This window comes from Bicyclus anynana, chromosome 3, assembly GCF_947172395.1.
Source record: "Bicyclus anynana chromosome 3, ilBicAnyn1.1, whole genome shotgun sequence".
In the NCBI taxonomy this organism is placed as follows: Eukaryota; Metazoa; Arthropoda; class Insecta; order Lepidoptera; family Nymphalidae; genus Bicyclus; species Bicyclus anynana.
The window spans coordinates 13,816,436-13,835,693 of record NC_069085.1 but is presented as its reverse complement, the minus strand read 5'-3'; the positions used below and the strand labels follow the sequence as shown (position 1 = coordinate 13,835,693).

At 36.5% G+C, this 19,258-nt stretch overlaps 1 protein-coding gene across 1 annotated transcript in view; it reads right to left on the bottom strand.

Moving 5' to 3' along the window:
• The window catches only part of LOC112058289 (LIM domain transcription factor LMO4), a 269,856-nt gene extending 251,824 nt beyond the window's left edge, over positions 1-18,032 (bottom strand). Inside the window, exon 1 of the mRNA XM_052890490.1 lies at positions 17,879-18,032. The gene's annotated coding sequence lies outside the window, so the exon portion shown is untranslated. The remainder of the gene's footprint in view (positions 1-17,878) is intronic.
• Between the last annotated feature and the right edge of the window lie 1,226 nt (positions 18,033-19,258).

The following is a 19,258-nucleotide window of genomic DNA, read 5'->3' as shown; positions in this document are numbered from 1 at the left end:
AACCTTGAACCAGGTGACACCACGGAAGTGCGTAGTCACAGTAGTGTATATGACAAAAAACATCAATGTCATACATATATATTTACAAAGAGACGTGATAGCCCTGTGAATATGATCTGTACCTCCGATTCTGGTATGGATTCGTATCCGGTCCAGGGCATGCACCTCCAACTTTTGTGCCTTTTATGAAATTAAATATCACGTGTCCCAAACGGTGAAGGAAAAGTATCGTGATGAAACCTGCATACTAGAGAATTTTATTAATTCTCTGCGTGAAGTCTGCCTTTCCGTATTGCAGCGCGGTGGACTATTGGCCTAACCCCTCTCATTCTGAGAGGATGATGCGAGAGGCGGCGATGGATGCTACTCGGGACGGTAGCGTTTTGAGGTTCTTTACGAGGTCTATGTCCATTAGTAGAAGGATATGTCATACCTATACAGTGCACTGTTTACCAACAAATAAATTAGAAATGAAGGTGCATTTTGCACGTCATTTCATAACTTATTTATTTTAATTTATGTATTATCTAATTTCTAAACTAATTAATTAAATTTATTATAGAATTATTATTATAATTATTATAAGGTATGAAATGCCAAGCGATTGTTACCCTCATTTTTAAAATATAAGCAGCTTGTAAACCCCAATAGTTCAATAGAAATCCAAAAGGTGTATGGTTCAATCCCTACCGATAACACCTAGTTACATAAGTCCAGAAACATGATTCTTTTAAAAAGAAAAAAGTAAATAAAGGCGGTTTTATCACAGTTCTTCAGTTAAACTCACAAAAAAAACCTAAGAAACTGCACACCACACAACGCGAGATAAATGAAAGGAGGATAAAACTCACAAAGCGATTATCCCACTCGTATTTATATCACGAATCAAAGTGTACAATCTAGCACCTCGTCCGCAGACGGTCACCAATAAAGCAATATTTTTATAATATTTGAAGCGACGCCGCAGAGTGGAGTGACCCTTAATGACCCGTCCGGTAATGCAGAATCACCTCGTTAGCGGGAGGGCCGTCGCGGTAAAGAGTTCTCGATTCTTGGATAATGCCGTTTTATTTAAGAGGTCTTAGGCTTGATTTTTTAAAAATAAATCTGTAGCTGAGAAAAATGCTCGAAAATCGAACGTCGATATTTTATACAGGTATCATTATCAACCTATTTTACTGCCCACTGCAAGGCCTATAGCCATGTGGCACGTCGACTCTCTTTCTACAAACGTTAATGCTTCGAAAAATAAAAATATGTATGGGAATGACAGATACGATCGATAACTTGACCTGTCGATAGCAAATGTCATTCACATATGAGATCCCCTCTCATCTCATCATTAGCATACTTTTAGCAGACTCAGAAGTGGATTACAAAATAAGAAAACTAATGTTGAACAAAGGTTCAGGTATGATTTACAATATTTGTCAGGACAACTTAATTAACAAATCAAACTATAACCAAAATAAGACCCTAGAACGGCAAACCTTGAGTCGAGTCACAAACTTGTGATCGTTGTATGTAGGGTTAAGGGATCCCTAGATAGTTAACCAACACTCCCCTTTTCCACTCAAGTCACTCTTCCCGCCTATCCCAAGTAACCTATAAAGAATTACACAACAAGAAATGTGGACGGCTCGAACGCCACGAGCATACTGAAGCCGACCATACTACGAGAAATTTCTATAAGAAAATAGTACTAAGTCAAATTAATAGACGCTCCATTATGCTAACTTACTCTGTGTCTTCAATAGGGTAATGAAGGCCCTAAACAAAAAATCCTTACTAAATACAAGTAAATTAATCAACCTTCCAAACCAAAGAACATTCTATGGTTTGGAAGGTTGATTAATAGCCCTAAAGCTATTAATTCCATATTCCAAACTATGAAAAATACATACATAACTAAATTCTAAAATGAGCTATTATTATTCCTTTAGAAGGAAGAAATAGTTATCGAACATGAATATATTTAAAGTTGCACTCGGCTAGGCACCTTGGATGTTTGTGCGAGTCGTCATAGTTAGGCGCTGAATATTATGATGGGAACGCATACGTAAATACATTCGCATATATTAGTGCGGGTTGTTAGTCCGTACTTGCTCTGTGTGAACTTTAACTTGGCTCTAACTAGGTACGTTGCCTTTTAACTTGTTCTTGAATTTGTATATAGTTTGAATTGAAAGGTATTTTATTGTTGGAACCCATTATTCGCAGTTTAGTATCGTCTAATATTATAATTATAAGTGGTTGTTGTATCTCAGTTATAGTTAAGAACGCTGCACTCTGCTGACATTGTATAGGAGTACTAGGACATATGATCCAAATAAGTAGGTCCAATTAAGCCAATTGCGAAAAAGAGGTGAACCGCCGAATCTAACCTTCGGGAAACTTCGCGGTATCTTTTCGCCCAAAATCCCTCATTGCCTGAAGACAAAAATATTCAAACAGTGCGTGTTGCTAGTGATGACCTGGGGTTCCGAAACTTGGACGCTAACTATGGACCTCATGTGGGCCTGTTGTGTTCAGAATCACACAACAGGCGATTGAACGAGCTATGCTCGGAGTGTCTCTGCGTAATTGAATCAGAAATGAGGAGATCGTAGAACATTCAAAGTCACCAACATAGCTCAACGAGTCGCAAAGCTGAAGTGACAATGGGCGGGGCACATACATAGTTTGTATGGACGTTGGGGTCCCAAGGTGCTGGAATGACAAACCAACCCAAGAAAGCGCAGCGTTGATCGACTCCCCATCAGTTGGACTGATGACATCAAACCAGTCGCAGGAATTCACTGGATGCAGACGGCTCAGGATCGTGATATTTGGAAGTCCCTAAAAAGCCCTGCAGTGGAAGTTCATCAGTGATTAAATTTCATAGTAAGAGCTCATCTCTTATTCAACATTTTCATAAACAATCTCTTAAAGAATTATATCTAACAATTACAATACATCACAGAACAAAGTTCCGTCCGCAAAATGAGGAACAAATAAAATGAATTTGTACAACTCGAAGGCATTGTCTTGCACCAATAATGGCCGGGAACGGGCCCGATACACCGAGGAAAATTTAACGACACGCCAAGACGGCATTCGAGCAATAACTCCGTGCAAATAAAATTTTAACCTCTGCTTAATATCTCGAAGAACGTTTCAACGAAGTTAACCCGCCAAATTGACAGACAGTAAAATATTTTATTCGCGCAATAATTTCATTTAGCAAGAAAAACAAAGAGGAGGACGCCCCGCAAACATCTTCCACGTGAATTAGCCTATTATGCCCGAATTCGGGAAATAAATTTCACTTACAGAACTCGTAAAATCTTTGATATTTTCAATGGCATAAAATATTTCAGTCTACGTTATGTTTAATTGCTTAGCCTATATTTTAAAGCCGTATTACCGATGTTTTTAATTGGTTGGAATTTACTATTCAGGTTTACGTGGTTGCCCAATTTTTGATATTGCGTATTTTGTAAAAATATGTAGAGATCTATAACCATTTGTTCAGGACAACGCCATCGATTAAAATGAGGTACCTACCAATCATAATTATTTTTTAAACGAATAAAATCAGAGTTTTATTATTTATTAAAGTGTACCTACCGAAAGTCTTGAGATTATTTGGTTTTGTGATAACTCTAAAATCGAAATTCATTTACATTATTTCAAGTAAGCTCAGTTTACAAGCACTTTAAAAACGTCAGTTAACTATTTTAGAATTCAAACTTTCGTGAATATTATTTAATTATGAAACACGGCTAAACCTAACATGATATAACATCGGAGTATGCTCGTCTCAGTTGACCATTTGTAAAAGTTCTACCGCCGGTTCGGAAGGAATCTCTTAAGAATCAGTATATTGGACCATATTATACTAATTCATAGAGATCATTATATAGTTCTTTTTAACAGCCTTTCAAAAATAAGTAGGTTCTACGTTCTACATACGTTTTTTTTAAAACAATATTTGATATATATTTTTTTAATTGTAGTATGTAGCGTTAACTTTTAGCGTTTTCTGTTCTGTGAACGATATTTAAATATATACGTAACGTACCAATCACTCTTATCTCACTGTGTTTACCAGTTTTAGCGGTGTGATTTTTATATTTGTTTTTAATCAAAAACTCTCAAAAACTATTGCAAACTTTTTAATGACAGTCCAGATTTCCGATCGGAAGTTGGGAAGCGATCGCGAATCTATCGCTGGGGTACGGCCGATAGCGGAGCTGCTTTGTTTCCGCGATGTCATTAGTGGGAGCCCCCGATATTTCGCGAGCACCGATTAATTTTTATTTTAATGGGCTGGACAGCGGAGCCGTGATAGCCCAGTGGATATGAGCTCTGCCTCTGATTCCGGAGGGTGTGGGCTCGACCCACACCCTCCGAAATTGGAGGATGTGGATTCGAATCCAACTTTTCAGTTGTATGCATGAGAAATTAAATATCATTTTTCTTTTTTTTTTTTATTCTTTACATTTTAGCCCTTAACTACAATCTCACCTGATGGTAAGTGATGATGCAGTCTAAGATGGAAGCAGGCTAACTTGTAAGGAGGAGGATGAAAATCCACACCCCTTTTCGGTTTCTACACGGCATCGTACCGGAACGCTAAATCGCTTGGCGGTACGTCTTTGCCGGTAGGGTGGTAACTAGCCACGGCCGAAGCCTCCCACCAGCGAAATATATATCACGTGTCTCAAACGGTAAAAGAAAAACATCGTGAGGCAACCTCCATACCAGTGAGTTTTCTTAATTCTCTGCCTGTGTGAAGTCTGCCAATCCGCATTGGTGGACTATTAACCTAACCCCTCTCATTTTGAGAGGAGACTCGAGCTCTGCAATGAGCGGAATATGGGTTGATACCGATGGTGGTAACTACTATAAGGGTTCCAGACTCGCTTTAACAATACAACGCCATCTGTAAGAAACTAATGGAACTAACATTTAAATTTATCCCAATATGTAAAATTTTATAAAAATCAGTTCAGAAGTTCGCGATCACGCCGAGAAAACAAGCCAGGAATTTTCATGTCATAGAAGCATTCGACAGTATTCGACTACTTGATAAAATACAAATTTAATTAAAAAAAACCACCATACATAAACTGTCCTCACAAATAAATACAGGGCAGAAAGAAAAAAAAACATAAAAAAAACAAAGCATATTTTTAGGGCAAAACCGAAGCGCAGTCCAGGGACGCGATCATTAAGAAATCATTAAACGTTAACGACAGCACTCGACGGCTGACGGCAGCCCCCGGTGAACTGACAGCCCACACGTCGCCAGCGTGCTAATGGCAGCCTGCAAGAGCCTCGCGGCAACTTGCTAGTTGCTATAGCGACAATGCAACACTCTGTTCTTTGAAATACTATTAAATTGTGTTATTATTATCCATTCACGACTTTATATTTACCAGAAGAATAACTACATTATTCCACGTAGAAGTTAGCCTAGAACGGATTTTACCAAATTGTCACTTTAACCCATTGTCAGGCCCACACGTCGCCAGCGTGCTAATGGCAGCCTGCAAGAGCCTCGCGGCAACTTTCTAGTTGCTATAGCGACAATGCAACACTCTGTTCTTTGAAATACTATTAAAATTGTGTTATTATTATCCATTGACGACTTTATATTTACCAGAAGAATAACTACATTATTCCACGTATAAGTTAGCCTAGAACGGATTTTACCAAATTGTCACTTTAATCCATTGTCAGGCCTACACGTCGCCAGCGTGCTAATGGCAGCCTGCAAGAGCCTCGCGGCAACTTGCTAGTTGCTATAGCGACAATGCAACACTCTGTTTAGTGAAATACTATTAAAATTGTGTTATTATTATCCATTGACGACTTTATATTTACCAGAAGAATAACTACATTATTCCACGAAGAAGTTAGCCTAGAACGGATTTTACCAAATTGTCACTTTAACCCATTGTCAGGCCCACACGTCGCCAGCGTGCTAATGGCAGGCTGCAAGAGCCTCGCGGCAACTTGCTAGTTGCTATAGCGACAATGCAACTGCAACAATGTGTTCTTTGTACTATTAAAAATGTATTATTATTATCGACGATAAATACTATATTTCAAATGCTATGAAAATATATAATATAGAGTGTATTCTAATAAATGTATATTATAATGATATTTACGGCAGTAGTAGGCTTGTCTAATTAGACTTTGGACTCACTCTATCATCGCATATAAGGGCGCAATATAGGTACGCGTAGTAGATAGTGACAATATTACAGGCCCATACATCGCCTTGAAAATTTCAATTTAAAAACTGCTTTTTTCGTAAAATCTCTTCAACAAAGCTTAAATATTTCTACACCTATATATAACTATTACAATACCATCCACCTAAACCATACATTACTTACAAACACCACAAACATAATTCATATTCAAACGCAACAGTGATACGGTAAACACGCTCGCTATAATCCGGACTCATTACGGCGCAAATCAAAATGCATGCCGTAATGCACGCTTATATGACACCGATTTATCAGTGAAGAGATAGTTAGAATCTGCGGGAGTGAAAAGAGTGCTAACAAAGTCGGTGCGGTGTCGCGGCAAGCAAATGAGGCGCGACGCTCACTGCTAACTAAACCAATCGGCCGTGCGGCGGGCGCAGACGGGCGGGTAGACCGCACGCAAGCGAAAACGTATTCTTTTTGGAGGGCCGTTAACGATCAAACATGTTTGACAAACTTGCTAGTCAAACTTGGCATTATAATAAAACAAAATTATGCTTCAAACGTTTGACAAAATTACTTGTCTAACTTGTCTTTTTCATTAACCTACGAGAATGTTTGACAAATGCTTTAAACTATCAAACATACTTAAAGATTTGAGGATAAGTTTCATCGTCAAACCTTTATAGGCAAGCTTTTATTTAAGACAGTTATGATGATTCTGGATGCGTACAACCCGAAATTTTGGAGAAGGCCTACGCCGTAGAGGCATGTCCATAATTTTTCTTTTGTTCTTTAATTTGGTAGATTTTAAGAAAACAATTTATGGAAAGGTACTTGAATTAAGATTTTTTTATTTGATGTTATTTTTGCGGTTTTTCTTTAATGCCTTTTAAATAACTTTATCAAAAATAAAGAGTTACTTAACTTCACTAGTTTTTTTAAGTGAATGCCAACATAAAAATATTTCTTTTTGCAATAGAATACACTATTATTTAAATGTGGATGTTATATCTGACCGTATGTATTGTGTTTATAGCATCAATTTAATGTTTTTTATTCTATCATTTATTTATTACTTCTTTTTTTTTATTTTTAACAATGTCAATATAAATATAAAATACAAAACACTATTAATAACTTACTATTACTGCGGGACATTTGAGTGCTCAAGCAACCATTGGTCAGGGCTCCAGAGTGAGGAATCTCCTCACAATACACGCTGTCTCAAGAATCACTGCCTTTTGTATCGTACTCTTGATCCAACAGTTAAGCGAAAGCTTCTTAAGGTGTTGGTCGAAGCTCTTCGCTATAATCGATTCCCATCAATTAAAAATTATTAACATAGAAACGCGTTAGTAAATATGTGGGACGCCTGTCTAACGCCAATCTACGCAGCACAGCGCTAACGAACCGCACGATACATCCCGGCCGTCTGTAACCGATCTGTTATTCATTCGGCGTCGTTAGTCCGCGCGGCGCCACCGCCCGTTTGAAGCCATCATTTAGCATCATTTGCGGGAACTTTTATCCCTCATCTGGTTTTAATGCGTTCAGTGAATCCTTTCGCGTTTGCTTGTTAAAGAAACGCGAAAGCGGTACTGATTTCAGACGTACTATTGTATTATGAAAGTTCGATGATATTATTAAATTGAAACTTTTTTAAACTATCACTAATTTTTTTGTCCATCTTTCACGTGTCGCAATACAGCTGCCAGCAGCATAAGGATTTTTTTTATATTTTACTACAGGCGATGATGCAGCATATAGTGGAATGTGCCTGCCTAGAAAATGCCTATTCATATTAACTCTTGACTTGAATGTACCCTTTGTAGGTGGTAGGAAAAACGTAGGCTGGAAGGCCATTCCATAACGTCGGAATGCCGATCAGGAACGAAGACCCGAAACGCTTCGTACGCGTCCAAGGGACATAAACTACGTATGGATGCTGACCTCTGCGTAGCCCAGCATGGATGGAGCCCTGGCTCTGTAGTGGTACATTGAAATAGGCTAATGAATGATGATGATGATCTATTGTTCCGGTATTCTGTAATTTCGTCTTGTTTGAACACCACTAAGAACCACTACAAATTTAATTAGGTAGGCTCCAATTTGTCCTTATAACCCATACATTCTCGAAGGTGTCTACTTGAAAGTGTTGCATAGTCAATGGCGCTAGGAAATCAGAAACATCACAGGCCACAGTAATTATGATCACACTCTAATGAGCTGGGTCGTCAGGCGGTTTAATTCTGCTTCATCGTGATTCGTGTGTGCCTATTATTCGGAGAGAGAGATTATTCAGAGAGTTCATATGGAGTGGCAAAGTTATAATCGCCTAGTAATTGGTCTGCGTTGTCGATTTCCATTTTCAAATATTTAGTTGAATAACTCGAAATAATCTCTTGAAACAAAACTCGAAACACTTTTAATCAGAACAGTGTTTAACTGACTCCCAAGAAGAGCTGTTTTTTTTTGTGTGTAAGACCCTACTCATAGTATGAGTATCAAATTAAGAACCCGTGAGGATTTTAAAATGGTATATACTGACCATGTTTAATAAATTACAATTAGAAACACATTATTTATCTATAGGTACTAATATTAAAATTTCTTTCTAGACTTCTGTTTAGAACTTGTTTCTCTTTTCAGTTTTTATATCGAGCCAACGGCGAGAGCTATAGAGTAAGGAAGCAGAGGCTGTAATTATCAAAGCGCACGTATGTCATACGACGTTTTATAACACATTTGCGAGGAAACACACTTCTGGACACACTTTCTGAAAATTAATTTGCATCTTTGCCTGTTTTCCTTATGATGACATTTTGATACGCTTGTCATTTTTGCACAGATAACGAAGTGCGCACACCAGCATTTGTTTTTTTAGACCAATGCATCAAAACAGCCAGATTACTTTACTACTTTAGAGATTACTACTAAAGTAAATAAATATTTTTGTGTTTCTGATACAGATAAATGGTCGAAATTTATTGTCAAAATTATTAAAATTAAAGAATTAAATGGTTTTTATTGATATTTTATCTCACAAAGATAATTTTATTTTTATTTAGAGAACTTTTCTGACATAAGAATTCTTTGCCAAGATTTAAAAAAGTAGGTACCATTAGTTTTTAGACGGATGCTAGGTTTTACATACATACATACATTACGGCACATGTGCATATTTTACTTTATATTACGGCACATGTGCATAATGCATTACGATATTGAAATTGGTGAAATAAGCGATACTTTACGAGCAAATGTGCTATAAAACAATAAACAATCTAGGAGTATGTATAATAATTATGACATAGGAGTAGGTATTACATTTAATAATTATATTTGATACATTTAATGATTTGGCACTTTCTTTTTTTTTTAATCAATTAACAATATCGGATTATTACGATTTTATTATTTTTAATTTCCATTAAAACTAAAAATATTATCAAAAACAAAATATCTTCCCAAGAACTCTTCAATTAATATAAACTTATAATAAAATTGTATCAGGTCCAATTCTGAACATTGATGATATTTTTAAAATGTTTTTGGAGGATCTTATGTAATGTAACTAATGCTCTCCAAAAAAAAATCTTTTAATCGGTACGGAAGCCAAAACAGTTTTTTTTCAATATTTAATAAATCCACGAGGTGTGTTTAAAATCAATGAACTTAATTTTTACTTAAGTTTTCAAAAAGTTATCCAAGAGCAATTTGTAAGGTATTAAAAAACGGGATTATATTATATTAAAAAGGTAGTATTTACTCTAGAGAGTCGAGTAGCGAGTCGTAATCATCGTTAATGAGCAGAATCGTTATCGATGCAGCCTCATTATGCAATATCATTATCTTAGTAGAAGCATAACGCAAGTGCATACTTGTTTACATTTTCCCAGATTGATAATACTTAGAAGTAAATCTACAACCATATGTATTATGTAAATTTAGGTCTTTCGTAATTACTTACCTATATATTAACTAGCAATCACACGCGACTCTGTTCGCGTGAAACTCAGTTATTTTCAAATCCCGCGGGAACCATAGATTTTTCTGGGATTGAAAGTAGCCTATAAATTTCACCCAAATCTAGTAAAAAAGATGCTGTGAAAAGGTAACAGACAGACTTACCTTCGCATTTATAATATTAGCTAATATTAAAAAGTGGTTATAAAATAAATATATCATAAAGTTTGTGAATCTGTAAGGTTGTAGAGAGGCCACGTTATTTGTGAGTGTCATAGGCTATATTTTATCCCCGTATTCTCACGGAAACGGGAATTACGCGGGTGAAAACGAGAGGCATCGGCAAGTTATTAATAAATTATAATATTTCATACTAATATAAAAAATAATTATATTATAAAGTTCGCGAGTTTTTAAGGTTGTAGGGGGTAATTCTCTGGATCTACTGAACTGATTAAAAAATTTCTTTTATCAATAGAAAGCTACGTTTTTGTGAGTGTCATCGGCTATATTTGTGAACCTATATTACATAAATAGTTCGATGTATACGCAAATGAAGCCACGAGCGTTCGCTAGTAATACCACGTAATACCTACTGATTATAATTTTAATGAAGACAATGTTCAGTTGAAACTTTTAATTGGCCTAGATAATGAACATTTTACCATCAATATTGTTTCAGAGAATATTCATTGATTCTTTGAAACGTATTTAGCATTAATTTAGGGTTATGTTTTTGTAACATTTTATTAATATATAATAATTTATTTATTTTGCTATCATCCGCGAAAAGCCGACGAACCCATGCGACAACGTCACCCAGGTCCGGCAAAATACTCTCTACGTACGTTTGACCCCGAACTTTTTCGAACATCTCGTAGGTAGATTATTTTATTTCCGCAAAGTAACGCCTGCTTTTATCCAAAATTTTATTAAGTTTATATTCATCCAAAAATATGTTATATATTTTTAAGTTTCAATTACATTACAAAATATGGACTTCGACTTGGATGGACTATTTAACGAGCACCGAAATATCTAAACTTTTTAAGCACTTTTGCAAATCAAAAAAAGTATTTGTGTAGTTTTCAAAAGTATAGAAGAGATAGGTAACTTTGTTTTACCGTAGCTAAAGTTTATACGGTACATATTTTATTTACGTATTTGGTAGTTATATAGGTAACCCATATTTGTATAGTCTACAACTTTTTTTTAAAGTTAAGGTATTTTCGAGATACACTTTTAACAATCTTTTTAATGGCAGCAAAGCTGTGCAGTAGGCAGCAGGCAGTAGGTAGAGTAATAGGTAGGCGTCGGTGACTTGTAATCGTCATTGCGTCGGTAACGAGCGGCATCGTTATCGGCGCGGCCTCATTACGCGATACCATCACGCTTAGCGCCTATTATCGCTCGCTCCACTGCTTTGTTCTAAGCGTATTCTTGCTTAGCTCGCATTGTTTTATACTTTGCAAATGGGTGAAATGAGTTAGAATCATTTTTGCCGTGCGCTTAGAATTCTCTTCGATCTGTTGGGCAAACGTTGCTCGACTCCAATAAAAATTATCGTGAAGTTTGTAAAAAGTTCGATTTTTAAAAGCGTAAGCTCAACAAAGAAAGCACTACAACATACAGAGTAGGTAGGTAAATTTAATTTTAAAAATAAAATGTCAGAAACGCAATTAAAAATATGGATTGATATGGAAAATAATTTCACGTTGACTTCTTTTAAATATATTTTTCTGCGAAAATTGTAAAACATTTTTATTGTACAATTTATAGATACATGTCTTCTAATAAAGAAATCTTAACAAAGTTTAAAATGTACCTTTTGTTTCCTTAAAAGGTAACAATAAGTACATTAAATTGTTTTAAATATTGTAAATGTAAACAGTCAATTGAATTCTATAAATTACTACATACTTAGCCATGTGATGGAAATCGATGTGAAGCATAGATTTTAAAAGTCGGCACGGAGTAGGTACGACTTTTATTTGTCATACGTTACTTTTTTTTGAAACAAAACACTGTTAAGTTTCTATAACCGATACTTGTACATACGACTACAATTAAAGATTTTGGATTTAGCTTGAATTGTGCGTTTTAATTTTTTTTAACTGCTGATGGAATTTCTTTCTAAACCGTCTAAACCGTAGTCAGGGAACAAATCATTTATCTATTCGTATTCCGTTGGTATTGGAAAAGTTTTCGCATATAAAAACGTCCGCCCAAAGCGTGTAGTGAAAGCCTCCCCGCCTCCCGCGTCCTTGCTGACAAAGCATTTCATTTTATTGGCACCACATCCTTTGTATAGCAAACCTATTGCTTTTCTATGTCCATTAAAATTTAGAACTAGTAGACGGCCAAGATTTCGTCCGCTCTGACGTCACCCAGACGTGGGTTTTTTAACTCACGATCTCGGTGGCGCCCGGATACACTCAGTCCAAAACACCCTTCCCGAACGGCCCTCTAAGCCGAGGTCCGAGTCTCAGAGGAGACGCCCTTAGAGAGTCGTTCCGCCCATCTACTCTGCTTCTGCCGTCGGGCCCCATCAGGCGATGCTTCTGCGGTCGCCCAAACCCCCCGGTGACGCCGCTGAGGTCCTACGGCACTTCCACAAACGGGAAAATAAAAGACTTCATCTCTAGATAGAATCTATTTCCATTCCAAATTTCAGTCAAATTGCTTTAGTAGCCGCAGCTTAAAGGAGGAACAAACATTCACACAAACTTTGCCTTTTATAACATTAGTGTGATTAGCAAGGTTTTATTTAATTTGTCCTGTTGGTACGAGTATATGTATAGATACGTGTGTTAAGTCTTTGAAACTAAATTACAACCATAGATCGTTATCAACCCATACTCGGCTCACTGCTGTGCTCGAGTCTCCTCTAAGAATGAGAGGGGTTAGGCCTTAGTCCACCATGCTGGCCCAATGCGGATTGGCAGACTTTACACACGCAGAAAATTAAAAAAAAATCTCTGGTATGCAGGTTTTCTCACGATGTTTTCCTTCACCGTTTGAGACACGTGATATTTCTTAAAATGCACACAACTAAAAAGTTGGAGGTGCATGCCCCGGACCGGATTCGAACCTACACCCTCCGGAATCGGAGGCAGTGGTCATATCCACTGAGCTATCAACCATAGATACCTTGGTGAAACCATGAAGATAGCTGAATGTGTATCTTCGGTGACACTATAGGGCTCATGGATAAAGATGCATTGAAAGAGAACAAGAAATTATATTGTTAAGTTATTAAGTAATTTAAAATTTAAACTATCATGAGTATTATTCATATTAATCGATTGTGAAATACGGCTAAAACTCACGGGATACAACGTGGGTGTATGTCCGACTAGTTTGAACCCATACGGGGCCCTTAGTCATGAACTGTTTTTTGCAACGGCCAATTTTATATTTGTTGAACTGGTGCAGTTGGTAGTTCTGTGGATGGTCATGGTTCAATTCCCAGCTACGGTCAGTTTAGGATTTTATATTTTCTAACTTGACTGAGATCTGATCTGGTGGTAGGCATCGGCCGTGGCCGCTATCACCCTACCGGCAAAGACGTACCGCCAAGCGACTTACCGTTCCGGTACAACGTCGTGTAGAAACCGAAAGGATTTGGATTTTCATCGTACTCCTTACAAGTAACTATTATAATTAAAATTTTAACTAGTAATCTAGATATACATTATCATAGATATTTTTATCTAGATCTGGACCCACCCAGTACCTTATGAGGACGGACAATATAAATTCCTAATAAATAAAACAAAACAAATAAATTCTTCTATTATCAAATTATGCACATACAGCTAAAAGGTACTTGTGGTAGTGTACCTACATCAAGGTTTTATTTATTGGTCAGAATTAGATTTCATTCGCACGAGAGTTTTTTTGACAGACGTTAAAAAAGCGTCCAAATACAACAAATGCATTCCCGAGTATACGTTCACACAACATTTTTAAAATACGACGCTATTTTCGAGCAATGTTGCATTTTCAATTTTGTTCGTTGGAAAAGGACCTTCACGACACTTCTTTCGAGCAGTGTTGCATTTTTCAATTTTCATTTAACTTCATCCTATATTTGAATGCTTTTTCAACGTCCGGTAAAAAAACTCTCGTGCGAATGAGAGCTAATACAGTATACATTTCTAATCTTCCATTTTTCAGAAAACAACAAATCAAAGAGCAAACAAATCAAAAGCAGCCAAAAGTAATCCGCGATCGACAAAGAGTCCCAATCGAATTGGAAAAACGATCCGCGAATTGCCATAAAAAGATCGTTGGGCCAATAAAGCGAATTGCATTGTCAGCGACGAAGGGCGAGAGGGGGCGGCGGGGGGAGCGGACCTCGGGAACACGATTTGGGCGGATTTCGTACTAGAAAAACTTTACGAATTCGAATAAACAACCCATTTGTAGAAACTGAGACGAACGTCGAACTTTACGATTGCGGTTTAGCGTTCGATCGTTTACTTACGTTTGGTGGTCCTTTATCATTAACTTAACCTTTATTAACAAGTGCTGTGATAGCCCAGTGGATATGACCTCTGCCTCCGATTTCGGATGGTGTGGGTTCGAATCCGGTCTGGGGCATGCACCTCCAAATTTCAGTTGTGTGCATTTTAGGAAATTAAATATCACGTGTCTCATACGGTGAAGGAAAAAAATCGTGAGGAAACCTGAAAACCAGAGTATTTTCTTAAATCTGTGCGTGTGTGAAGTCTGCCAATCCGCATTGGGCCGTGGTGGACTATTGGCCTAACCCCTCTCATTGTCAGAGGAGACTCGAGCTCAGTAGTGAGCTGAATATGGGTTAATGATGATGATGATTATTATTATTTTTTGCTTATCTTTGAAAAAATTCAACCAACTGAAATTTTTTGTCAATTTAAGTTTTCTATAACACTTAGGTAACAAATTTTTTTAGAAATGCTGATAAGATGATTATTAAAATGATGGTTCTTGGAAATTTTCGTTTGGAAAAATCGTAAATCTGAAGATGCTTTTGTTATAGGCTTGTGTAAGAGCTTGTGATTGCCAGACCTTCGTCACTTTGACGCCTCAATAGCTCAGTGGTAAAGCGGCCGGACTCGTCACCGAGAGGTGGTGGTTCGAACCCCGCCCGTTGGACTATTGTCGTATCCACTCGTAACACAGTGACATCCGACTAATTGGAGGGGGACGGGAATTCATTGATCATAATTGAAGAGCTATGGTAAAAACTCTTTAAAAAAATTATAAATCTTATAAGTTCGTCAGTTCATACTCTGTGTTCCTATTCAATTCTTCAATTCAATTCTTTCTTTATTTGCTGAGAACACATACAATCAAATGTATTCAGCCATTTCTGGCATACAACAATTTATATTACAAATACATTATTATTGACAAAATATAAAAAAAAAATCAATAGCAAATGATTAAACAAAAATTAAATGAAAAGTTAAAAATTAAAATCTGTGCAGGTACTTATGTCAAATAATAATAATTAATAATAGAAAACAATAACCATTACAATGTCATAGGATAAACATAATTAATAAATAAAAACAAAAAAATATTTAATACTAAAAATGTCACAATACATGGTTTTTTATTTGCTTTTATAATATAAAATATCTCTAGTTGAATAAAATCCATAATTAATGAGTCGCTTTCTAAGTGCAGGCGTAATAGACAGTAGACAGTTATGGTAGACAATTATAGTTTTTGGACTATGGTTGCTTTTGGAGGTAGCTAGTAAAAAATGTCCAGACCTCATCAACAAATTTCCTATAATATTAATACATCCAGGCAATTTGTAACTACTTATGGAAAGAAAGTTTTATCTAGAACTTATTTTTATAATTTGGGAAACTTTTAATCTCTACTTTAAGTTATAGAAGTCTGATTCCATGTTTTTAAACTTTTTTGTTGGTCAGAAAACTTTAAAGCTTGCAATTATAATAAGCAGTGTTTTTTTTATAATTCCTGCTCCAAACAATTCCAGGGGATTAAGCATAGATAACATCATAATAATGAAAATATTACACCTTAAGAAGCTTTCGCTTAACTGCTGGATCAAAGCTCTGATATTCTTGAGACGGCACGTATTGTAAGGAGGTTCCTCTTTGGAGTCCTGACCATCGGTTGCTTGGGCACTCAAATGTCCCGCAGCGGGGGGGGTTTAATTTTTTTTTAAATTTTAAATAGTGTTTTGTATAATATTTTAATACCATTGTGAAAAAAATTTAAAATGACAAATAAAGTTAGATAAAAATGTTAAGTAGGTACATGCACATAGGTACCTATTAATTTGACATGCTAGTCGTCCGTATAATTAATTGCCGGACGATAAAAATAGGTTTACAATTTATGCCAGTTACACAAAGAATAAAATATGCACTGGCATATTTAATTACACGAAGAATAAAATTTATTCGTACGGTTGCTGTATGAATAGATATATCGACGCCGTGCGGTGTAGAGCTAAAGTTTGACGTAATTACGTGTAATGTATGCAATGTTGCAGTCTATGGTAGAACTTGTCCTGAAATAGTTATACTTCAGTATTTTTACTTTTAAAACTCGTATAGGTATACACATAGCTGGGCACCGTTAATCAAATAGTTAACTTCGTTAATCGTTAAACCGCTACAAAAAAAGTTAGCTTCGTTAAACGTTAAAGCGTTACATTCCGGAAGAATTAACGCAAGTTAACGTTAATCGTTAATCCGTTAATATGACTGGTTGCATTGCATTTTTATATCATTGTGTGAGATCCCCATTGGAAAAATAAGGGTGAGCACTGGGGAAAAGTGCCATAAATTGTTTTTAGTTAATGTTATCTATAATTTTAACATAAGAACATTTTTTTCAAAGAAATCAACAAATTAGTAATTTGTTGATTTCTTTGAAAAAAAAATCATAATTTCTTACTTGTCTAAACCTGTTAATCGTGTCACCCGGTAAATAGTAGGCATTGGATTAACGATTAACGGGCTTCTGCATATTAACGGAAGTTAACGGGTCCGTTAACATTTTTAAAGTTAACTTAAAAGTTAATCTGTTAAGCAAAATGTTAACTTCGTTAATTAACGATTAACGGATTAACGAGTTAATGCCCAGCTATGGGTATACAATATAAGCCAGTTACTCGAAGAATAAAATAAATTTATTCGTTCGGTTGCTGTATGAATAGATATATCGACGCCGTGCGATGTAGAGCTAAAGTTTGACGTAATTACGTCTAATGTAAGCAATGTTGCGGGCTATGGTAGAACTTGTCCTGAAATAGTTATACCTCGCTACAGTGAGGTGCGGTTTGTGATAGAAATCTGATAACACTGTCTGTCAATGCGTGCGTCCCTCAAGGCATGCCCTGACAGACTGAATTTTTGGATATGGATAAGGATAACTTAGTAAAACCTACTTTAAAGAAATATGATATAGATTCATTATTTTAAATAGAACTAACGGTACCGACATATCTAAGTTGGGATAGATTTATTAATAAGTACTTGTATAGTGTAACAATTAAAATATTTATTATTAGTTGGTAGTACCTAAGTATTACTTTTATGGACAGTCGCTTATAACTTATGAGCGCGGTTATTTTTTTGGTGATTCATCTCTGAATGCCTTGAACCTAATTCAATTGTACAGTAAAAAAAAAACTCAAATTAGGACTTTTCTAACTACGGACTTACTTGGCGTGTATGTGAGGTCGTGCGACTGCTTTCTACCTCAGTGGAGCGGCCACACACACAAAACAACAGACAACCAAGTCTCATAAACTTTGAGCGTAACACGCAAAATTGGCGGAAACTTATTCCGCAATCCGCGCGAAAATGAGCAGCGAACGTCGCGCCAGTTCGCCGACTGCTGCGAAACGCGGCCACGATCGTGAACTGCGCCGCGCCGGTGGGCGGAGCTTGTCCATTCGCCGCCTCGCCCCGCCCACCCGGCGCCACGCCCACCTGAATTAATAAAGGCGGCAAACACCGCCGGACACGCGGACAATGCCGCATTGTCCGGTGTCCAAAATAGTTTCAATTAGAATCGACGACAAGACACAAAAGCCTCCGTCGGTGACTCATTCACGACGAAATTGACCGTTGCATGGACGATTAGTTGAAACCACACGGAGTTGTGTCATTATTAGTTCGATTGAGCCATCAATTTGTCCGGTATCGGGAAGATATGTTTGTCTTTTGGTATCACTATTGTGATACCTACTAGTTTAAAGCTAAGCTAAACAATTTGAGACGAGATAACTATATTCCTAGGAAGCAGATGTGCGAGGGTAGAGGGTTCTAACCAGATCATCCAGAAAGTAACCTCAGATTCAGACCTTGCAGAAGGTGCCGCTGATAAAGTTTTTAATGAAAAGGAACAACACATTATCTACCTATTTGATCTGTTAATAGTCCAGAATCCGAGGAGCATTTTTATAATTACCTACTATCAAGTTAATTTTCCCTGAGTAGCTTCATCTTCATGAGACGCTCGACTTCTAAGTATATTTACGAAAATTCTTGATTCTGGTAGCTAAAACTGGGTTACTAGGTAATGAAAATTTCTGCCTACGCCCAGAATTTTTTATTACATACGAACGTGATAACGTACCACGCAATTTGTAAGACAATGTAGATGTAAAGTTATATAACACACTGCACCTTTAAGTAATAGAATACTAATTATTCACGAAAACAGATATTTTTTTTTATTCAAACACTTTATCATCAAAAAAAGTCATCACTTTTAGAGTCATCGAAAAAAACATTGTTATTAAGTTTATGTAATGTGTTTCCATGTAGCAAGTTTTCCCCTCCGATGCTTATGTTTTCAACATTGTTTTGACAATATTAAATTCTGCAAATATTTTTTTCTACTTCACTATCTTATGGGTAACCGTGCTACAATGACTTTTAACTGCTCCCATTTCGTAATCTACTCAATATAAACCTCAAACTATATCACAAAGCTATTCATTCCTATAGGTCGTTTGGTAATGTTCATCACGGGTAAACCATTCCGTTTTTAAATAGTTCCATGTATTAGTTAATAATAATTGGCCCAACGCCAAT